The sequence below is a fragment of the Natator depressus genome, chromosome 1 (genome assembly GCF_965152275.1).
Source record: "Natator depressus isolate rNatDep1 chromosome 1, rNatDep2.hap1, whole genome shotgun sequence".
Taxonomy (NCBI): domain Eukaryota; kingdom Metazoa; phylum Chordata; order Testudines; family Cheloniidae; genus Natator; species Natator depressus.
In genome coordinates, this window is record NC_134234.1 from 117055867 (window position 1) to 117075280 (window position 19414).

The window sequence follows — 19414 nt, forward strand, 5'->3', positions numbered from 1 at the left end:
TCATTTAAAGTTCTCAGATGTCCTTGATCCCTTTCAGTCCATATTGAGATCTGGATATGGCAAAGAAACAGCCTGGCTATATCATGCGTTATCTGTCTGCCTCTAGCTGTGGTCAGTGGCCAGCTATACATGCTGATTCTTTTAGCCTACTAGAGTCTTTAGTACCGGATGCCATGACCACAAAGCTTTGTCAATTTGTTTGTGGTCTTTAGCTGAGGTAGACAGTACTGTTCATTCTTTCTGATGGAGTCCCAGAAGTTGGTTTGGGACAGGTGCTCTTCTTGTGTGGTGATCTGCAAGGCTACATTTTGTGTCTCTTCCTGGTCAAGCTGTTGGTGAGATTGCTCGGTGAGATAGAGACTGGTTTCAGCTGCAGGGTCATCAGTGTGTCTCATCTTCTGATGGTGGTGCTGCATCTGTGCTTTCTCAGTGACTGGCTAAGATGAGACTTAGGTGAGGATCACTATCAGAAAGACAGAGGTGATGATAGGTGGATGAAAATAGGATCTTGAGGGTATGGAAACTTTTGTGATTTAGGACTGAATTGCTGAAATATGTTTTGCATGGGATGATTTCAGATCATTCAGAAGCCACAGCTGATACAGAAAACAGCTGCCTACCTGTTAGACCATATAAGATTCAGGGAACATATTGTATTACCCTGGTTCTCCAAGAATTGAACTGGTTTCTTGATTGCTTTCAGGTACCATTCAATATGTTGATCTTAATTTCTAAAGTTCTGAGTGGCTTTAAACCTGGCTACCTGCATACTGTACCTGTACCTCTGAGAGACTGCCTCTTTGCATGAGCCATTGTGACAGCTGAGGTTAAAGTGGGGTGCACAAGGTAATAGGCTCTACATAAATGTCATGGGGATGGTGTCTGAATATTCAAAGTGGAAGGCAAGCAGCTCTAGAAAGTGCTTTCCCCATTGGTCAGACAGTTTCTGTTGACCATTTGACCTTATACATTTTCTCAAACATTTGAGAGAGTGGATGCATTAAGGGAGAAGAGATTGCTGTTTTTTTATGGAATATCCTTTGTACTGGTGAAAGGGACAAAAGTTGCATGCTTTTTGTTTAAATTTTACATATGTGCCTTGAGATGTGACAAGACACATTTTATAAATGTAAAAATATAAAACATGTTCACTGAACAAATTAATTTTGGGAAAAAAGTTTCAAATAATTTTATCTACACTTTGATTGTCATATCTACCCAATGAGTCAAATCCTTTTGGCTCAAAGAGGATGCATTCAAAATCACTATTACATAATTTCTCTTCTGAAATTCCACACAGCTTTCCCCCCCTTCATTATACCTTGCTAATATCATATTAGGTATCCATTTTATTCCCACACCAAGAACAGCAAAGTGCTCCTTAGGGTCTCCTATACAACCTCAGACCCTCTACATATCTTTGTCACCCAGTGAATAAAATCTTCTTTTCATTCAGATCAGAATAAAATACTAACTATTTAAAATTTACCTAGAAACAATCCCAAACGGACAGAATTTCTTTGTTAAAATAATTTTTTCTCCAGATATACTAAAAACTGACTGAAATAGCTTTACAGGATTTTTTCGCCTCATCCACTCTGAAAATTAGTAACTCTGCCATTTTCTTTCTTGCTTAGAAGCCATGTTAGCATGGTTATCTTGGGATGTTTTCAGGAAAGATCTTTGTAGTTGCAATTTACTATTTAAAAGTATGTATCATTAACAAAATGCTCTTTGGCTAATTACTTCTGTTCACTTTTGCATTGGGGTATCCCAGCAGGTGGATTCTGCCTTGTTGCACTTGGACCCAAACCAAGAGCCAATTCACTAACAATGTGCTGGCACCCTGAACTGCGTTGATTTTGGAACAACTCTTTTATCCCCTTCCAGCCTATAGGTTTATTCTTACCCTTGTCAGGTTATTTCCGTTGCAAACCCATCCAGAATGGAGGAGAGGGGTTAGAGGACAGACTTCTCTGGTTTTTCGGTGCTACATCAAGATTCTGCTACCAGGCAGCACTCATGTGGTGTGTCTTCACTGCAGAGTTTACCTGGGCTACAATTAGAGCATTGCACCTAACTCTCCTTCCAGCCACATAGAAAAACCTCCAACCCAGACTTCAGGGTCCTTTAAGCCCACAGCTATTAGGTATGGCTGAGGGTACAGGCTTGAGCTTGGTTTCATGTCAGCCTGGGCTCACACAGCCCACCTACTTTGCAATGAGAATGCAAGTCCAGGTGCTGTAAGTTCTCTAATGCTATCCCACCGTTCCACCTCGGCTGTACTTTCTTGTCCAACTCGTCCTTTCTTCTGCACTGCATTTCAACCCCATGTTTGCCTGTTCCATTTCTGTTGCACTTCCCCAGCATTTTGAATGGAGATGCTATCCAAGAAATCCTTCTCCCATGCTGCCAGTTGGCCAGAAGCTAACACCAGCCTTTTGATAAAGCTGTGGTGCGATATCAGTAAGACCCATTTGAGCGCAGGAGGGACAGACAAATTCTCCCATAATACACTGAGTGGCTCAGTTTAATGCAGTACTAAGATCCATGGGATAGCCGGCTAGAAATCTAGCCCAGCACTCAGGTTAGTACAACATCACTGTGGGTGCTGCCACCCAGGTCTGGCATAGGTAGGGCTTTGCTGTGGAGAGACTCCACTTGGGCTTGGCTTGCCTGGGCTAACTCTGCAGTTCAGACATATCTGTGGAGTGCACAGTCATCGACTTTCTGCCCTTTTCTGGCTCCCTCTCCCTGTCTCCCAAGCATGAAAAGAATTTACAGTTGCTTTAACTGAAAGTGAAATAAATGTAAACGAGGCACAAATTCCTTACACCAGCACAATCCCGTGTTTTAAATGTTAACACACCTTCCAGCTGGTTTCATATGTTATGTTCTTGTAAAAAATTGGTGTGCATTTATTTGGTAAATAGTCCTCTGTCTTGATAGTCATCACTTTTAAGTTCAGACGTTGAGATTGCAGAATCTGAAACAAGTAAAGTAGGTGTAATCATATCCCAAACCAGATGATTATAGTTCTTATAAATGTTTACTCTCATTCATAAAACGCCTCACCCACCATTCAGCACGTGTCAATAAGTAGCATGATAAGCAGCCAGGACAACCTACAGAAGTTATAGGTTCCCTTGGGGAGTCATCATAATTCTATGCGTTTGCAACTTTCTGAGCCACACCAGACCCAGAAGAGCCTGGATACTAGATCTGTTATAGGCTGACCTGTAGAGAGAATAGCTGCAGGAGGGAGATGGGATGGGTTCCTGGCATAGGACATTTCTTTGTAAATTGTAGAGGAGGAGGAGGAGGAGGCGGCTGCTGTCCTGATTACCATTGTTTTGTGGGCATCTCTGGACTGGACAGTCCTGGGGGATTTCCTTCATCATTGATTGCCTCCCACCCCCCCCTCCTTTTTTTTTTTTTTTGGACAGTAGGGAGGCTCCTTTTCTCCTCCATAATAGAATGCCAGGGAAATACTTTAAAATATTTTAGATCTATAGCTACCTAGCAGGGGAAGAATTTCAGTAAGTCTTCTCCTATGTCTTGAAATGAACCTGATTTCAGTAGGCTGACTGGGAAGAGTTTTTGATATACACAATTGGCCCAAATAAGTGGGGGCAAAATGAAGCCCAGGAGAAACACTATAATAAAGATTTGTAGTGGAAATAGATCTAGAGTCCTCTAAACTGTCTAGAGGAATAAAATGGGAATTTTGACACAAATAAGATTCAAACAGCAACATTTTAGGTATTTGTTATCCTGCTCTTTTACCATACTTAGAATGTATATAGAACTTAACACCTTCAAAGCAATGTACAGATTAATTTCACAACTCCCCAATGCTGTACAAAGATGGTTGGTATTATTCCATTGTACAAACAAGACACAGAAAGGGAAAGTAATTTGCCCAAGGATAACACAATGTGTTAGTGTCAAAACAAGAACTCTGGAATACCTTGCTCCCAGCCCCATGTTTGGTCCACTAGACCATACTGGCTCTTTGATCAGGAAATAATAAAGTTTCACTCTCCTTACATAATGCTTAAGCAAAATCCTGAGCAACGTACTCTGATAAAGTGTGTATTTGTGAAAATATGCTTTAAAAATAAAGTATGAAGAGCTTCCCCCATTGCTCTTTTATTTTCTTGGAAGCTATTTTCTCCCCTCAAAAATACTAGGTATTTTAAAATGTATTGAAAGAAGTCCTGAGAATAAAGCAGCTGTTTGGGATATAGGGTACCATGTATCATACTTCATCAGACCACTTGCTTACCCATTTTGGATTGGAACCACACGACTTTGAAGCCAAGCTGATATTCTTTTATAAGCAGCATCTGGCTCTTTGGCAGGCTCCCCATGCAGTTATATTGGTGTCTTTGGAGTGGCTTCTGCATCTGTCACATGGTTCAGCTGCTGGATAGCCGCCTCTCATTTTAATGTCATTTTGTCAAATGCTGAGTTATTTAAAGAAATTATAATCTGTCCGAAATTGAAGCATTCCTTACACTAGACGTAATGCCTCTGTGTAATACCATATTTAAAGGGTTTTAAATGACCGTTTTCCCCTTAGTTATGTTACCATTAGTTGGTTTAGTGCTCTGTTTTTCTTTCTGAAAAATGTCCTTTATTGTTGGGTTTGTAAGCAGGCCATATCCTGACATCCTTTTTAAATAAAATCAAAGTAATAAGACAGACACAAATCATTAAAAATAAAAATGAGTTAATTTGAAATCTTTATTGGATATAATGAAAAGTAAAATACTGAATTTCCCATTGTCTCTCACTTAAGTAATTAAGTGCTTGTAGGTATACATGGGTGCTCCTGCACACAATTTCAAAGATGGGCAGCATGAATTTTGATAGAAATGCTCACCTGATAGGCTCAATGAATAGTGAATAACATGATGAAAAATTCTGTGTAAGAAGCAGAAATTAATTATATTTGTCCCATTGTGCAAAAGCTTCAACATGTTCCTCATTTAAAGAAGACGTGCATTTTTTATTCCTGTATGGACATAAATTGTTGTTTAGAGCTGAGTATGCCAGTTTTGCCTAACTTCTGTTTCTTATTTTGATTTTGTGCCCCTTGGGGCTACGTGTCAAAATATGACGGAGTTGCAGAGGCCAAGCAGGATTTAATGAACAGGAAACTGAAATTTATATTTTTGTGTGTTTTGTATTTTTCTCATTTAGATTCTAAGAATAAGTGATATGTGGTTAACTTGTTAATTGGGCAAGCATAAACTCCAGCTTCTGCTGGCATTTTCAGTGTTTGAAGGTGACAATTTGGAATAGCATTGCATTTAATTAGCTGCAGTTAAAATGTGTGCAGTTGATTTTATAGAAACTGGTGAGTTGTGTGGTGCAACACAATCTGTTTAGCTGGTAACATTTACTTCTTAAAGAAACACAGTATACTGTATATAAAGTACTTTTACTTTTAGAGTAACAAAATACATAATAAAACACAGCTTTCTTGTTTCCTTGAGGCCAGACTTTTTTGAGTGGAACCATGATTGTTTTTACCAAAGTATCTGTATACGTAGGTACAAGGTGCGATTTTTACTTTCCTATATGCAGGAAGCGGTTGGTCTGAGTCATATTTCACTTATACCAGGTTTAAAATGGTATCTCATTATTGCTCCTTATGTAAATGTATAATCCTTGCAGACTTCTGGTACAAACATAGGAACCATCACTGGGGTCAGGGAGAGAGTGTTTCTTTGTATAATAAGCCACAGTGTCATGTTCGTATGAGAGAAAACCTTATTGGACTTCTTCCTTAGACATTCACTGAGTTTGTTTTTTGTATATGTGGAACTGGCATAGGTTTGCAATACCTTGGCGTTGATTTATTTTTATTTGCATTTCTTTTCATCCATGTTTGTTTTGTGGGTGTGTGCGTATGTGTATTATGATATATACATGCAAAACTCACCTGAACCTCAGCTATGAGCCATGATGGTTGCTCTGTAATAAAAACCTCTCTTTATAAAATAATATAATTATCTATGAAATAAAAATGAAAAATAAACCACAAGCAAATACTGCAAAATGTATATCTATTCTGTAAATTCAAAAACAAACTCAATGAATGTCCATTGAATGCCCAAGGAAGAAGTGTTTTTTGCATATATATATAAAATGTGATGACTTACACTGTGATATATTCATTATTTGTTTCACATTCCAACAATTGTGTCGTTTCCATAACATTGTAAATCATGATTTAACGCACTCAGGCTGTCACACATGATCCTTTTTAAGCCAAGTAAAACATAATACAATACAAAATGTATATCATTTTCTTGATTAACCTTGATGAACCTTCAGTCATTATCCATTATAGTAACAGTAAATTGGAAATGTTGCTTTGTTAATAAAACATGTATAGACATTTTCATGAGTCATAGAATTGATGGTTATTAGCAGCTGACATTTGTAATAGAAAACTGTACTTTGTCTTTCCTTGAAAGTAAAATATTACATATAGCTGCAATTATGCATCCCATGTTTCATGCAGGAGGCAGGTAGTACTGTATTTTGATGTCTTCATGAATTTTATTTCAGAATTAAGTCACTGTGATAGCCAAGAGTTTTTACAAATTTGTACACATTAAAGCTAAATACCTGTTGCACATTTTTCACTCACATTTTGTCGACTTAACTATGTAGGGGCATTGTTAGGGCTAACAAACAAATTAAAATTACCCCCAACTGGTCTGTCAGCTGGAGGCTGAACTACTGGAGTGTGCTCAATATGGCCTGACACTCAAAGACCACTTAGAAGTTTCATCTAGGACTTAGTCCTGCAATGTGCTGAGTGCTCTGATCCTGAGACCTCAAAGTATTTAAGCATATACTTACAATTAAGCATATGCTTAAGTGCATTACTGGATCAGGGCCAGAGTGCTTATCACCTTGCAGAATTGAGCCCCAAGTGTAGAATCCAGCTACCCTTCTTTTAGACATAGGGTACATCTACACAGCAATTAAACACCCATGCCTGGCTAGGGCCATGCTGCTGTCTTTTATTCCAGTGTAGACCTACTCTGAGAGCTCATTACCCTATTTTAATTACTATTATTTATTTTGATAGCACCATAAGTGATACGTGTCACTTTACATATTCATAAAATTCATAGAGCATGAACCGAGGAGCTTGCACATCTAAATTAAGATTTAAGATGAAAAGGGATTAAAAATATTAGACATTGCCTATACTAGGGAAAATCGAGTGCATAATTCACTGAAGATGCAGTTCCCCTGGTGGAAGCAACATAGAAGTTGCAGTGGAGACAGGAAGCAATGGTTTTATCATTATCATCCTGTTGTCTAACTAGTGGCGGGTTTACAGTTAGGGGGGCCCTGTACGCAGCTTCATTTTCGGGGCTCTCCCTGGGGACCCAGCCAAGAAAAAGAACATTCTCTCTTATCTCTCTCCTGTTTTTCATTCTTTTTCTCTTCATCCTCCTCCTATATTATAAGTAATGGGAAGTAAATGAAAATAAAGTGAGGTACCTTGATTGGGGTGCAGGAGGGGGTGCGGGGGGCAGGCTCTGGGAGGAAGTTTGGGTGCTGGGTGTGGGCTCTGGGCTGGGGCAGGGTGTTGGGGTGTAGGAGGAAGGGAGCGGCACTTACCTCGGGCGGTGTGGCTCCCAAAGTGACAGGCACACCCACCCCTCCGGGAGCGGCACAGTGCGGAGGGAGGCAGAGCGGGCAGGGAGCTGCCTTAGCCCTGCTGCGGGCATGCCTCTGCGCTCCCTGTGGGGGTAGGGGGCCCAGCGGGTCTCCGTGTGCTGCCCGGCACAGGGGCAGCGCATGGAGTCGCCTCCCCCTGCCAGGGGCACACAGAGACATGCCCGCAGCCGGCCGCTTCCGGGAGAAGCATGGGGCTACCGGCCATGGCATGCAGGCAGTCGGCCTGCCTGAGACCTGCTGCACTGCCAGCCAGGACTCAGGGCCAGGTTATCAGATATTTGTCCTGGATTTAGGGGCCCCCCTGTTGTTGGGGGGTCCTGTGCCACCACAGGGTTTGTTTCATGATAAATCCGCTCCTGTGTCTAACCATCTAAGTGAAGACTTAACATGACAGTGTGAAAAAAGACTGTAGGGATTTTTTTAGACAAAGCATTAGAAATGCTTAGGCCAAGCCTACGCTTTAAACTTTTGCCAGCATAGCTAAATTGGTCAGGGGTGTGCTACATGTGATCTCTGACTGACACAGCAGTGCCAGCAGGAGCCACTAGTGTAGATGCAGTTTCAACCACAACTTCACACTTTCTGGTATAGCTTATTTCATTTGGGGTGAGGGTGAAGGGCGTGAGGAATAAGCACATTTTTGCTGGTACAGTTTTGTTCATGCTTGGAGTGTTTTGCTGGTATGGTATACCTCTAATGGTCTCACTGTAAGTTTTCACTTTTTGTTCTGTTTGAACAATGCCTCTTACAATGGGGTCCTGATCCATGACTGGGGTCCTCCTAGGCACTATGATAATACAAATAATAATAATTAAAATTATTTCTATTATTTCCATGAAAAATGTTGAAAAAGTAAAAAATGAAAAGCCCCCACCTGTTCAGACCCTGCAAAATGGAAACAACTTCAACAATTCAATATTTTTCACAACAGTAAAAAAATGTTTCAACCATCTCTAGAAACTAGGGACCCCTCGGCCTGCACAGAGCCTATTGCAGGATCATGGCCTTAGACTGTAAACTGTTTGGGGCAGGCACCAACATTATGCAATTATTCAGTTTATGCTTGTTCACCTACTAGACAGTTCTGTTACAAGGTTGGATTTTTTTTATAAAGAAGTAATTATAATTGACTCTGCTTATTGCCTTTGTGGGTTTTGTTGCTGTTTTTTAAAGGTTTAAGGAAAAAAATGAAGGCAGAAATCATCATAGTTTGGCAGATTAGAATTGAAATGGTAATCCATGCATAAAGATGCCTAAGAAAATTAAAATTGTTGTGGGAAAATTAGACAAATGGAGTATTGTGAGTGTCCTCTTTGGCAGGGACCAGTGTAATAAGAAACTAGATTGGATATAGGCAGGAGCAGAGATAGGTAATGGCTAGTGTAACAGCCAGTGGCATTTACAAGTTCTCATTCAATATTGAAAGGTTGATGCCTACGTGCAGTTAACCAGTGATGTTAGCCTCTAATGCTCACTTCTTAAATTTTCAAACAAAGCATCTTCATGCCTTTTCCCATGCTGCCCCTTATACCTGGGAGACACTCCCTGTGCACATCTGCAAAACTAACTCCTTATCCCCCCTAAAAATCCTTCTTATAACTCCCTTGCTGTAAGGCCTACAAAAGCATTAACAATGGTTAGGCTTCTGGAATTGCTGAGACAACTGCCTTTCACGCTCACCATATTCTCATTGTTTCCTTGTACTCCCCTGTCTGTCCGTATCCATCTGTTTTCTCTTGTCTTATATTTAGACTGTAAGCTCTTTGGGGGCAGAGACTGTCTCTTTGTTCCATATTTGTACAGTGCCTACACTGGGGGGTCTTGGTACATGTCTGGGGGTCTTAGATGCTACAAGAGTACAAATAATAATAAGTGTTAACTTGGAAAGTGCTTCCCTTTTGATTTCTAATGTTTTTTTTTTTTTTAAACTACAAGGAAAAATAATTTTAAACAAAATAAAACACAAAGGTTCAAATCAAATACATTCCCGAGAGTATTTTGTGCTACTCAGGTTTGATTTCCTGGGGTTTGGCTTAATGAAAAAAAAACGAGGGTGGGAGTAGGTGACAAATGGAAGATTGTTTCCTACACATTAGCTACAGTGTCAGCGTCTCCATTTAAGGCACCTGGTAAAACTTTTTTGTTTTTGTTTCATATGTGATGTTTGTTTTTTCCTTGCTGATAATCAAAAGGGGCAAATTCACTGCTGGTGTAAGCTTATGAAGGTGGTGAATTTGCTGCCCACAAGAATAAACTTTCAAAACAACATATCAGGGCAATAGTCCAAAATTCCCATCAAGTTTAGGTATTTATATGTAGTAATAGTAAAGCTCTTTTCTGTTTTGGCTCAAGTCCCTACTGGGGGCTCTTTCAATTTTAAGTCTTTTTGGAGATTTTAAACATCATAGCACCAACACCTTAAGGATCATATTAGAATAAAGTTAAAAATGATCAGTGTTATGATAATACATAAATGGTGGGTTTGTTTGTCACAAGTGAAGAATGTATGTGTGTGAATGTTATGTATCTGGAATGGCACGTTTTAGAGTATGATGAAGTTATTCCTTCTGAAATAAAAATGATGCTAAAGTTAAGGGCTGGATTCATTAGCGGGACATTGTTGGCTAAGAAAAAGTTGCTGGCTTGTCCAGTGGCAGAGCCATAAATAGTGCTTTTACATAAGTAAATGTCCAACTTGGCTAGAGCCTCTGAATGCTCTTATGTTCTCAGGTTTGTTGGACTAATTCAGCCTATTTCTAAATCCAGATTTTCAAAATTGACCAATTCAACTGAGCATAAACCCTTTGCATGCACAAAACTCACAAAATGTCTTGCACACACGAAATAGTAATTGCACACAAATGATACTTGGCAGTTTGCATGCTCAGAAGCCTATATGGTACACTCAGATGTAAGTTGTGGATGCAATTTAGGTAGCTCTGAAAACATGGCTCCTAGTTTTAGCCCTCGAATTTTCAGGAAGGTAATTAAAGCACCTTCAAGCTGGCACCTGCCACTGAATGGATGGCTGGTACTACAAGACTCTTCATATTCATGTTTGTATGGTAGTGTTTCATGGTTAATACAAATCATAAACAGGCTATAAAAGATGAAGCATCAGTGAATCCTGTCTTTAAAATTGCTCAGAGCTAAAGTTTTAAAACTGATACTGCAAAGTGAAAAATGAAATTTAATCAGACATTTTTTGTAAAGAAAAAGTAATTTATTAGATGTAAGATGAAAAGCTGTGAGAGTAAACATCAGTCTCGTCTTAGACACATGTCATTGATTTGATGTTTTCTCTGTGCTGCTGCCTGGAGGTAAACTCTTTGAAATAGCAAAGTAGGTGCTTTATCTGTCTGTGGACAGGAGCACAGCTTGCTAAGTTACTGGTTTTTTGAGACCCTGTTACATCTTTATATTCAATCAAAGAAAAAACAGTAAATCAGAGTAATTGCTTTACCCCACGGCATTTCTATTTGTAAATGGAAAATATACTGTAAAAATCTTCAAATTAACTTCTGCTGTTTAAACCAGAAGAAAAGTCTAAAAAAACCACTTGCAGCCCAGTATAGCATTTTATTGATCATGTCACTGGTTCGTTAAAGTCTGACTCTTTGTTCTAATTGAACCAATGGTTTACATTTCATTAGGGAAAGCATGTAACTCTCAGAAATGTAGGACTGTCATCTCTAAGAGCTATTAGCAACAGGGTTTTGAAATTATTATTTTTATGTAGGTGAAAATGGAACTGATACCAGTAAATTGGCCAGCAAAGAATGTGGACATAACCAATGAAATGGAAAGCAAAACAAACATGAAATGGTAGCACTGTAATGCTACATAGCAATTTAACAAGCAAAGTACACAGTGCTGTAATAATTAAATTGTCAGTATTAAAATGTTTTCTAAAAATATCTTGTGCTGTTTCCTGTACATTGTTTCTGGATGGCTAGTTTTTCTGTGGTTTAAAATACTATGGGACTACAGTAAGGATACCATTGTTAAAGTTGTAAAACATTTTCCATTTTATCTCAGTGTTTACAACCACTATCCTATATCGGGGCTAGATTGATTCTCCGCTGCATTATACCAGTTTTACCCAGGAGCTACTCAATTAAGTTACTCTGGCAAAAACTGGTGTAATGCAGTGGAGAATTAGACCATAAAATATTAAGAAAAACTTTTTTCAGCCTGAAATTTTGTATAGTAAGTCATAGGTCTGTTGAGAATTTTTGGAGAAACTTTGAGGCTAGTTGAATAAGCCATTTGTAAGTTATGAGTCTTTGAAATATTATTTGTTTTTCACATTTTTAAAATAGTTCTAACTTTAACTGCTCATAATTCAAAAGTGGCTTGGGCTAAATACTTTTTACATATTTATCGTCGCTTGTACGTAGGTCTAGCTTTACTGTTTGGAATTCATAAATCTTTAGTTATTTAAGTTTTGTTTTTGTAGGGTTTTTTTTCCTGTGAACATTATAGGTTCTTTATGCTACCATGCAATATTTAGGAACTTAACATGTAAACCACAGACATTGTAATTTCCATGATCTTGAAAGTAGGCATTGCAGTCTATGGTGCTTCCCTGTGGAGATTATAAATTCTGACGTGAGAAGGAAAAGAGGAAGTCTGGGTGCACTTGAACAACTGGTGGAAAGGAGGATCTAATCCCAAAAAGGGTGTCTAGATGATCATCAATAAAGGTACAATAGGAGTCCCTATGGACTTTATATGCTCCAGTTTAAGATGTAAAATTAGCTATGTATTTGCCACCTTAAGAAACTGTTCCATATTAGTGTAAAAATGGATTACGCTTTTGTTGTTCTATTTGGATTTGAGGTTGTAAAAGTTTTATATGTATAATATAGTGTACGACTGTGAACTATTAGGAGAAGAAACCTGAACAGATAATGTAGCCAAATAATAGTGTCATGACTGGGCATGGGTAGCCTGACCTAGTGGTGAGAGCAGGAATCAAACTGGGTCAGATACCAGGAGGTCATAGTCCAAGACAGGCCAGAGGGCAAAACCCAGACTCAAGATGTCAGGCAGGGTGAGGTTACTAGGAGATGAGGAGGAGCAGGTTGCGGGGTCTGCAGTCCTAATCTGCATGGACAACTTCCTGTTCCTGTGCTTGGGTTAAATAGAAGCTGGGGACCAATCGGGATCCCCTAATGTTCCACCAATCAGATTCCAGGACTGGAGTTCTCTGTCAGAGTTCAGCTGCTGTTCTGGCAGCTGGCAGCAGGTCACTGGGTGGCAGGTTGGAATTGCCTAGCTTGTAGGGGCCCTGTAGACTACTGTTCAAGACTCATGGTTCCTGATAAATAAAGACACTTTCCAGATAAAATACAAATAAGGTTACAATATTAGATCCGCTAAGAACTGTTTTAGCACATGTGTTTTTTTTTTAAATTAAAATGTCTTGAAATCCAAGAAATACTAACCTAAATCTCTAGAATCAATAAACAAACATTGAAAGCCCTGGCTGGGATGATTTAGTTGGGGATTGGCCCTGCTTTGAGCAGGGGGTTGGACTAGATGACCTCCTGAGGTCCCTTCCAACCCTGATATTCTATGATTCTATGAAAGGTCTGGTAACTCAGTCAACCATAGTCAGGTCATTCTACATTCACTTGAGTGTGTTCTCTCACCTTGCAGGTAGGTCAGGCTGAGATAGGAAATGTTTTGTGTCTCCTTTCCCAAAGTTCCTTTACAGCAGGAGAAGGTCCCTTAAGGATGGACTGATACAAAGGCCAGAACCAGAATGCAAGAGAGATTTGTCTACTTCGATGTGCATCTTATATTCCTCCAAAATATCAGATGGTGTAAGGATGGAGGTCTGTAGCAAAAGACTGATGTCTATTTTGGAGCTCCCATTGATACTCTCTGGCAATTTTTATGGCCTCGAAGAGGTGAAGTAGTGCTGGTGATGACAAACAATATTTGGTATTAGCATGAAGTATCTCAGAAAAGGGGGTTGCTTTAGTTTGTAGAAAGAGTCCTGTTCCTTTGGAGTGAATACCAACTTGATCATCTAAGACAGGGGTTGCCAACTTGTGGCTCCAGAGCCACAAGGGGCTCTTCAGAGGTTAATATGCGGTTCCTTGCATAGGCGCCAACTCCAGGGCTGGAGCTACAGGCTCCAACTTTCCAATGTGCTACGGGGTACACACTGCTCAACCCTTGGCTCTGCCCCCGGCCCCACTCCACTTCTCCCCCCGAGGCCCCTGCCCCTTTCCTGAGTCTGCTGCACCCTTCCTCCTTCTTCCTCACACCCCCCGAGCCTCCTGCACACCACAAAACAGCTGATCACAGCGGGCGGGAGGCGCAGGGATGGAGGGTTAGGTGCTGATTGGCAGTGCTGCTGGCGGGTGGGAGACACTGGGGGCGGAGGGGAGTGGGAGCTGATGCGGGGCTGCTGACGTGTTACTGTGGTTCTTCGGGAATGTACGTTGGTAAATTCTGGCTCCTCCTCAGGCGCAGGTTGGCCACCCCTGATCTAAGAACTTGTGATCTGACGAGGAAAGGAAATGTGTTGATAGATGTCCTCAGATGCCTCTCAAGTTGGAATTAGAGAATAGTCCTTTCAATGTGAGTTGTTCAACATCCTGGGTGGGCTGGTTCTGGAATGGTTCACCCCAGAAGACAACAAGAAACTCCTGAGGTAGTGGAGTTGCAATGCGTAAAACCTCAGGCTTTTCAGGTGGATGTCTTCTCCATTGCCTGAGACCCTGTTACTATTTGGATGATTTGTGAGAGATTAAATTCAGTTTTTGGTGGGCAAGGTTTTTCAGATAAGGTTATGGCTACCCATTTAAGCCGTCTCATGAGTTGTCCGTATCTGTAGAACTTGAGGAAAAATTGTTCCTTCTGGTGTCAAGACAAGCAAAAGACAGCTCATGAGAGCTCCTGTCAGTATTGTGAAGTTTTTTTTTTTAGGAAGGCTTGGTGTTGCAAAGCGTTTTCTTTCAAATTCCTGGGAATCCAGGCATCTATCTTTAATTCTTTCCAGTTAGGGCACATGCTTCAATAGTACAATCCTGAAGAGAAGTTTCAGTCTATCTATGCCTCTTATAATGTCCACTGTACGTTGTCTAATGTCCATGGATGTTTATGTAAATCTTTTTATTTTTAATTATCAAGTTAATGTTTCATAGTCATAGTACTAGCTAGAGGAATCAGTGAACTAACCACTCTAATCCAAGTCTCAATTCCTGATTTTCCTTAAAGACTGGGTTGTCCAAAAATGGTTGCTAGCCTTTATTCTGAAAAGTTTCCATGTAATTCCAGGAGATGATCCTTCTTAGTTTTGATCCTGTTTTCCTTCTTAGAGGGAGAAGTTTGGCATTCTCTAGATGTCTGAGCAGCAAAGTACCTGGGAACTCCATGGTTTAGACTGTTACACAGGAAACGTATATATATTGGGGTGGGTGGGGGAACTGGAGAAGGGAAGAGAAGTGGCCATGTAAAGCCACTATAGCAATAGTAATGATGGTGTGCTAATAATCCATTGAGCATGAAATGGTATTACATAATTAACAGGTAAATTTTCCTCTTTTAGTATGTGCTTTGCCAGAGCTGAAATAACTCTAAATGTGTTTATAAAACAGATTGAAGTACCTAGGATAATATAGAGATAAAGTGGGTGAGGTAGTATTTTTTAGTGGACCAACTTCTGTTGGTGAGAGAGAGAGAGAAAAGCTTTCAAAGTTGGTCCAGTAAAAGATATCTCACCCACCTTGTCTCCCTAATATCTTGGGACTGACAGTGCTACAATAACACTGCATAGGATAATATAAGCATTATATAAATTCAGCTTTCATTTATTCATATATAGATGTCAGTACTGCTTACATTTGGACTGCAACTCATGTGCCAATTAATATCTTTTACACATGAATTCAGAATGTATACAACATTTTAAAAATAACCACTTACTGACTATGAAAACCATTTAAACCTATCCTTTTAGTGTTTGACTTCTGTGTATAATGTAGAATAAACCAATTTTAAAGTTTTGAGCATTGTCTGCTGTTTGGTAGTCCAGTTTTGCCTAACTGCCAAAACTGCATTTTGGCCTATACTCAAAAAGCTGCATCAGTATATTTTTGGGATGCATATGGGAAAAGTCTTGAAATGTTTAAGAACCTGTGCCATATGGCTCAGATATCAGGGAGATGAACATAGTATAAATGCCTAGATAGGTATATGTACATTTAAAAAAAAATTACAAAGTGAGGAGCTTCGTCGCTGCCCTAAACACCAGAGGCGTAATGGGAACATGATGATGATGAAAGTTTTGTTTTTTTTTTAAAAAAAGGAAACTCTTAGACTCATTTTTCATTAACTAAAGTGTTTGCAATAAATAAAATTATAGCAGTTGGCCTATTGTCTTTGAAACAAAATAAATAAATACATTTGGTGACATACGTTCATGGAAATATGATTCTTGCAATGTTCTTGAAAATAGAGAGCAGTCTTATAAATACTAGAGATTTTGCCATCTGCCATTAACAAAGGAACATATTTTTCAACTTGCAGCTATTTCTAAGGTACTGTTTATAAATGGCATATTAGTCATCATGATGTTGCTTTGTCATTTGCATAGTCATTCTATATTGTTGCAAGTTATGAATTCCATTGCTAAGTCAATATCTAATTCAGGATGTGTAGATGGGCATTCAAAGACCTAGAAACGATACATTTTTATTGACTTTTTTTTGCATCAAATAAGGGGAGGAAAAAAAGACCCTGAGCTTTAGCAGTGAATGTCATATGGGTGATTTTTTTTAATCTGTGGGTGCCAGAGTGAAGACTCATGTCGTCATTTACTTTCTAGAAACTGGTTAGGGTATAACAGCCTCAAAAGGAGATATCTGCCTGAACATCTGTCTACAGACTAGATGCCATATATAAAGCATTTCAAGGCCAGAGTTTCTAAATGGGAAGAAAGGTACCTCAAGGTGAAAATGTAAGGAGATTCCTACTACTCCAAGTTAACTTAGCAACCTTTATCAGGGACCACAGAGAATCCACTTTATATTACATGCAACAAACTACATTCAAGGTTGTCAAGTCAGGCTCTCAAAAATTAGGAGATGCCAGAATGAAGTTTGCCTGTGCAATCTTAATTTGGTCTCCTGGTGTGTCTGCATTATGATACAGACTGATCGTGGAGTTCTGCTGTGCATTCTGGGACATCCTTGGCCTGGACCTTGCTACCATCTGGGCCAAGTCCTTAGAGAGCAGAGTGCTTCCCTTGTTGTGCATGCAAGCTGTGTCCACATGCCCAAAAGGGGGACCTCTATGACCTGAAGAATTGGCACCAGTGTCACTCCTCAACATGCACTATAAAGTCATACCGAAGGTCATCTCTCTGTGGCTGAAATCCGTGCTGGCAGACGTGATCCACTCATAGGCGCCGACTCTGTGGGTGCTCCGGGGCTGGAACAGCCACGGGGAAAAATTGGTGGATGCTCTGCACCCACCGGCAGCTCCCCCCCCACCCCAGCTCACCTCTGCCTCCTCCTCGAGTGCGCCTTCCCCGCTTCTCGCCCTAGCTCCCAGTGCTTGCCACCACAAAACAACTGTTTCGTGGCAGTGGCAAGCGCTGGGGGGGGGAAGGGGGGCAGAGGGGGAACATGGTGCGCTTGGGGAAGAGGTGGGGCTGGGGCGGGGATTTGGGGAAGGAATCCAATAGGGGCAGGGAGGGGGCGGAGTTGGGACGGGGACTTTGGGGAAGGGGCAGGAGGAGGCGGGGTAGGGGTGGAGTTGGGGTTGGGATGGAGGCGAGGGGGGGGTTGAGCACCCACTGGCGCCAGGAAAAGTTGGCGCCTATGGACCTGACTTATGCCATCCCAGGGAGACCATCTCTGACAATTTCTGTCTGGTCTGGTACCTTCTCCATTTTACATGTAGGAATGGTCTCTTGTCCCTCTTCCAGGAGAAAGCATTTGACAGTGTGGATCAAAGGCACTCTGTGGGTATTCAGTTTTGGTCCCTGCTCTGTGGGGTTTCTTCGGGAGCTATAAGCTGCTGCAGAGTGTCTGGTGAAGCTCAACTGGGCTTTGACCAAACCTACCACTTTCGGTCGAGGGGTGCATCAGGGCTGCCTGCCCTCCAGACAACTGTATGCCCTCACCATTGACCCCTTCCTCTGTAAGAGAATGATGGAGCTGGTACTTCAAGAGCCGGACTTGTGGGTGGTCCCGTCTACATATACCAGTGACGTGCTCCTCATGGCCCAGGACCTGGGAGACCTAGTATGGGAGGCAACTTGCCAAGCCATCTGTTTGGCAGCCTCCTCCACTCGGGTCAACTGGGTCAACAGTTCAGCTCTGGGAAGACCTCGGCCCACCCATACCAGTACCATCAATAGGTGCACACCTTTAAACTTCTGCAACAAATGAGGTAGAGATCCTACAGCGAAATATCTGTCTTCAATACACAACCTTGATTCGTCTCCAGAGCAGGCTGGGAAATATAGTATGTGATCATGTAATTAAATACTGTACCACAGGTACCAGCTTCCTTCTTTCCCTGGGGGTGCTCAATCCCCACACAGTCCCAGGCCCCAATCCACCCCTTCCCCCAAGCTCCCACCATGCCTCTTCACACCCCCGCTCTGCCCCTCGCTCCACTCCATACCTTCCTCCTGCTAGAAGTCACTTATCAATTTACCACACTGGGTTATCTCAGATGTATGGTATAGTAACTTTAAAATGACATCTGCTTTCTCTCTCTCTCTACTGTGTGTGGTATATGTTCTTTACTTTCTCCTATAATGGTTGCTAAATGGAATCTCACCTGCACAAGGCAGGTTCCATTGAAATAGTAAGGCTTTCACCAATGTCTTCATACAATCTAAGGGACCAGTCTATGATTATCCCATCAGTACAAGTGGGTCAAGTTCAGTTCTTGCAGAAGATGGATTATTTTAAGTACATTTATTGCACATGCAAAGTGAAAAATTGACAGCATTGAATAAAAAAATTCTTTAAGCGAAAGAGGAAAGTGCATCTTAAGCAGCAGCTTTGCCAGCTTTCTCTACTTTGCTGTATCTTAATTTTGCTTTGAGGAGAATTTCCTTTGGATCAGAGCACTCTTAAGTCTGCATGCTCAGCGTTTGGCATCTGAGTTGAGACTGCAATCAGAGGTGTCAGCTGAGATAGTGGTGAACACCTGTCCATTAAGAATTAGGCTCAGATGTTCATCTCACACAGGTCAACAAATGGACAGTGGATTTTAGTGTCCTTTAGACACTACTAAGAAATTATTTTAAAATACTGACAGTGTCTACATATCTTGGGTGTTCTCAGTACACTCATATCTTAAAATTAACAGCTTTGGGCATTTTAACAGTCTTCCCTGATACGTGTTAAGTCAAGTCACTTGGGTAAATGATTTAAAGTCCATTTTGCTTAACTGGGCAGCTAGTGAGACAGGCAAGCTTTATTTTATTTATGGCCAATACACTTACATGACACTAATGTATTTTCCACTTTACAAAACTACATCACAAAAAAGAGGAAATCATTAGCTGGAAAAAGCAAAATATTAAGTCATCCTTTCAATCTAATAATTGTAAACACTTGTAAAACTGTTTAGGCATTTAGGTTTGTTTTGTGATGAGGATGAAACTTAAGAGACTGAAGTTTGCAAATCTATGTATGTTGTTTGGAAGTGACATGGA

At 40.7% G+C, this 19414-nt stretch overlaps 1 protein-coding gene across 4 annotated transcripts in view; it reads left to right on the forward strand.

Moving 5' to 3' along the window:
• Window positions 1-19414, forward strand: part of AFF3 (ALF transcription elongation factor 3) — a 466113-nt gene that overhangs the window by 46737 nt on the left and 399962 nt on the right. The gene's annotated exons all lie outside the window — the stretch shown is intronic.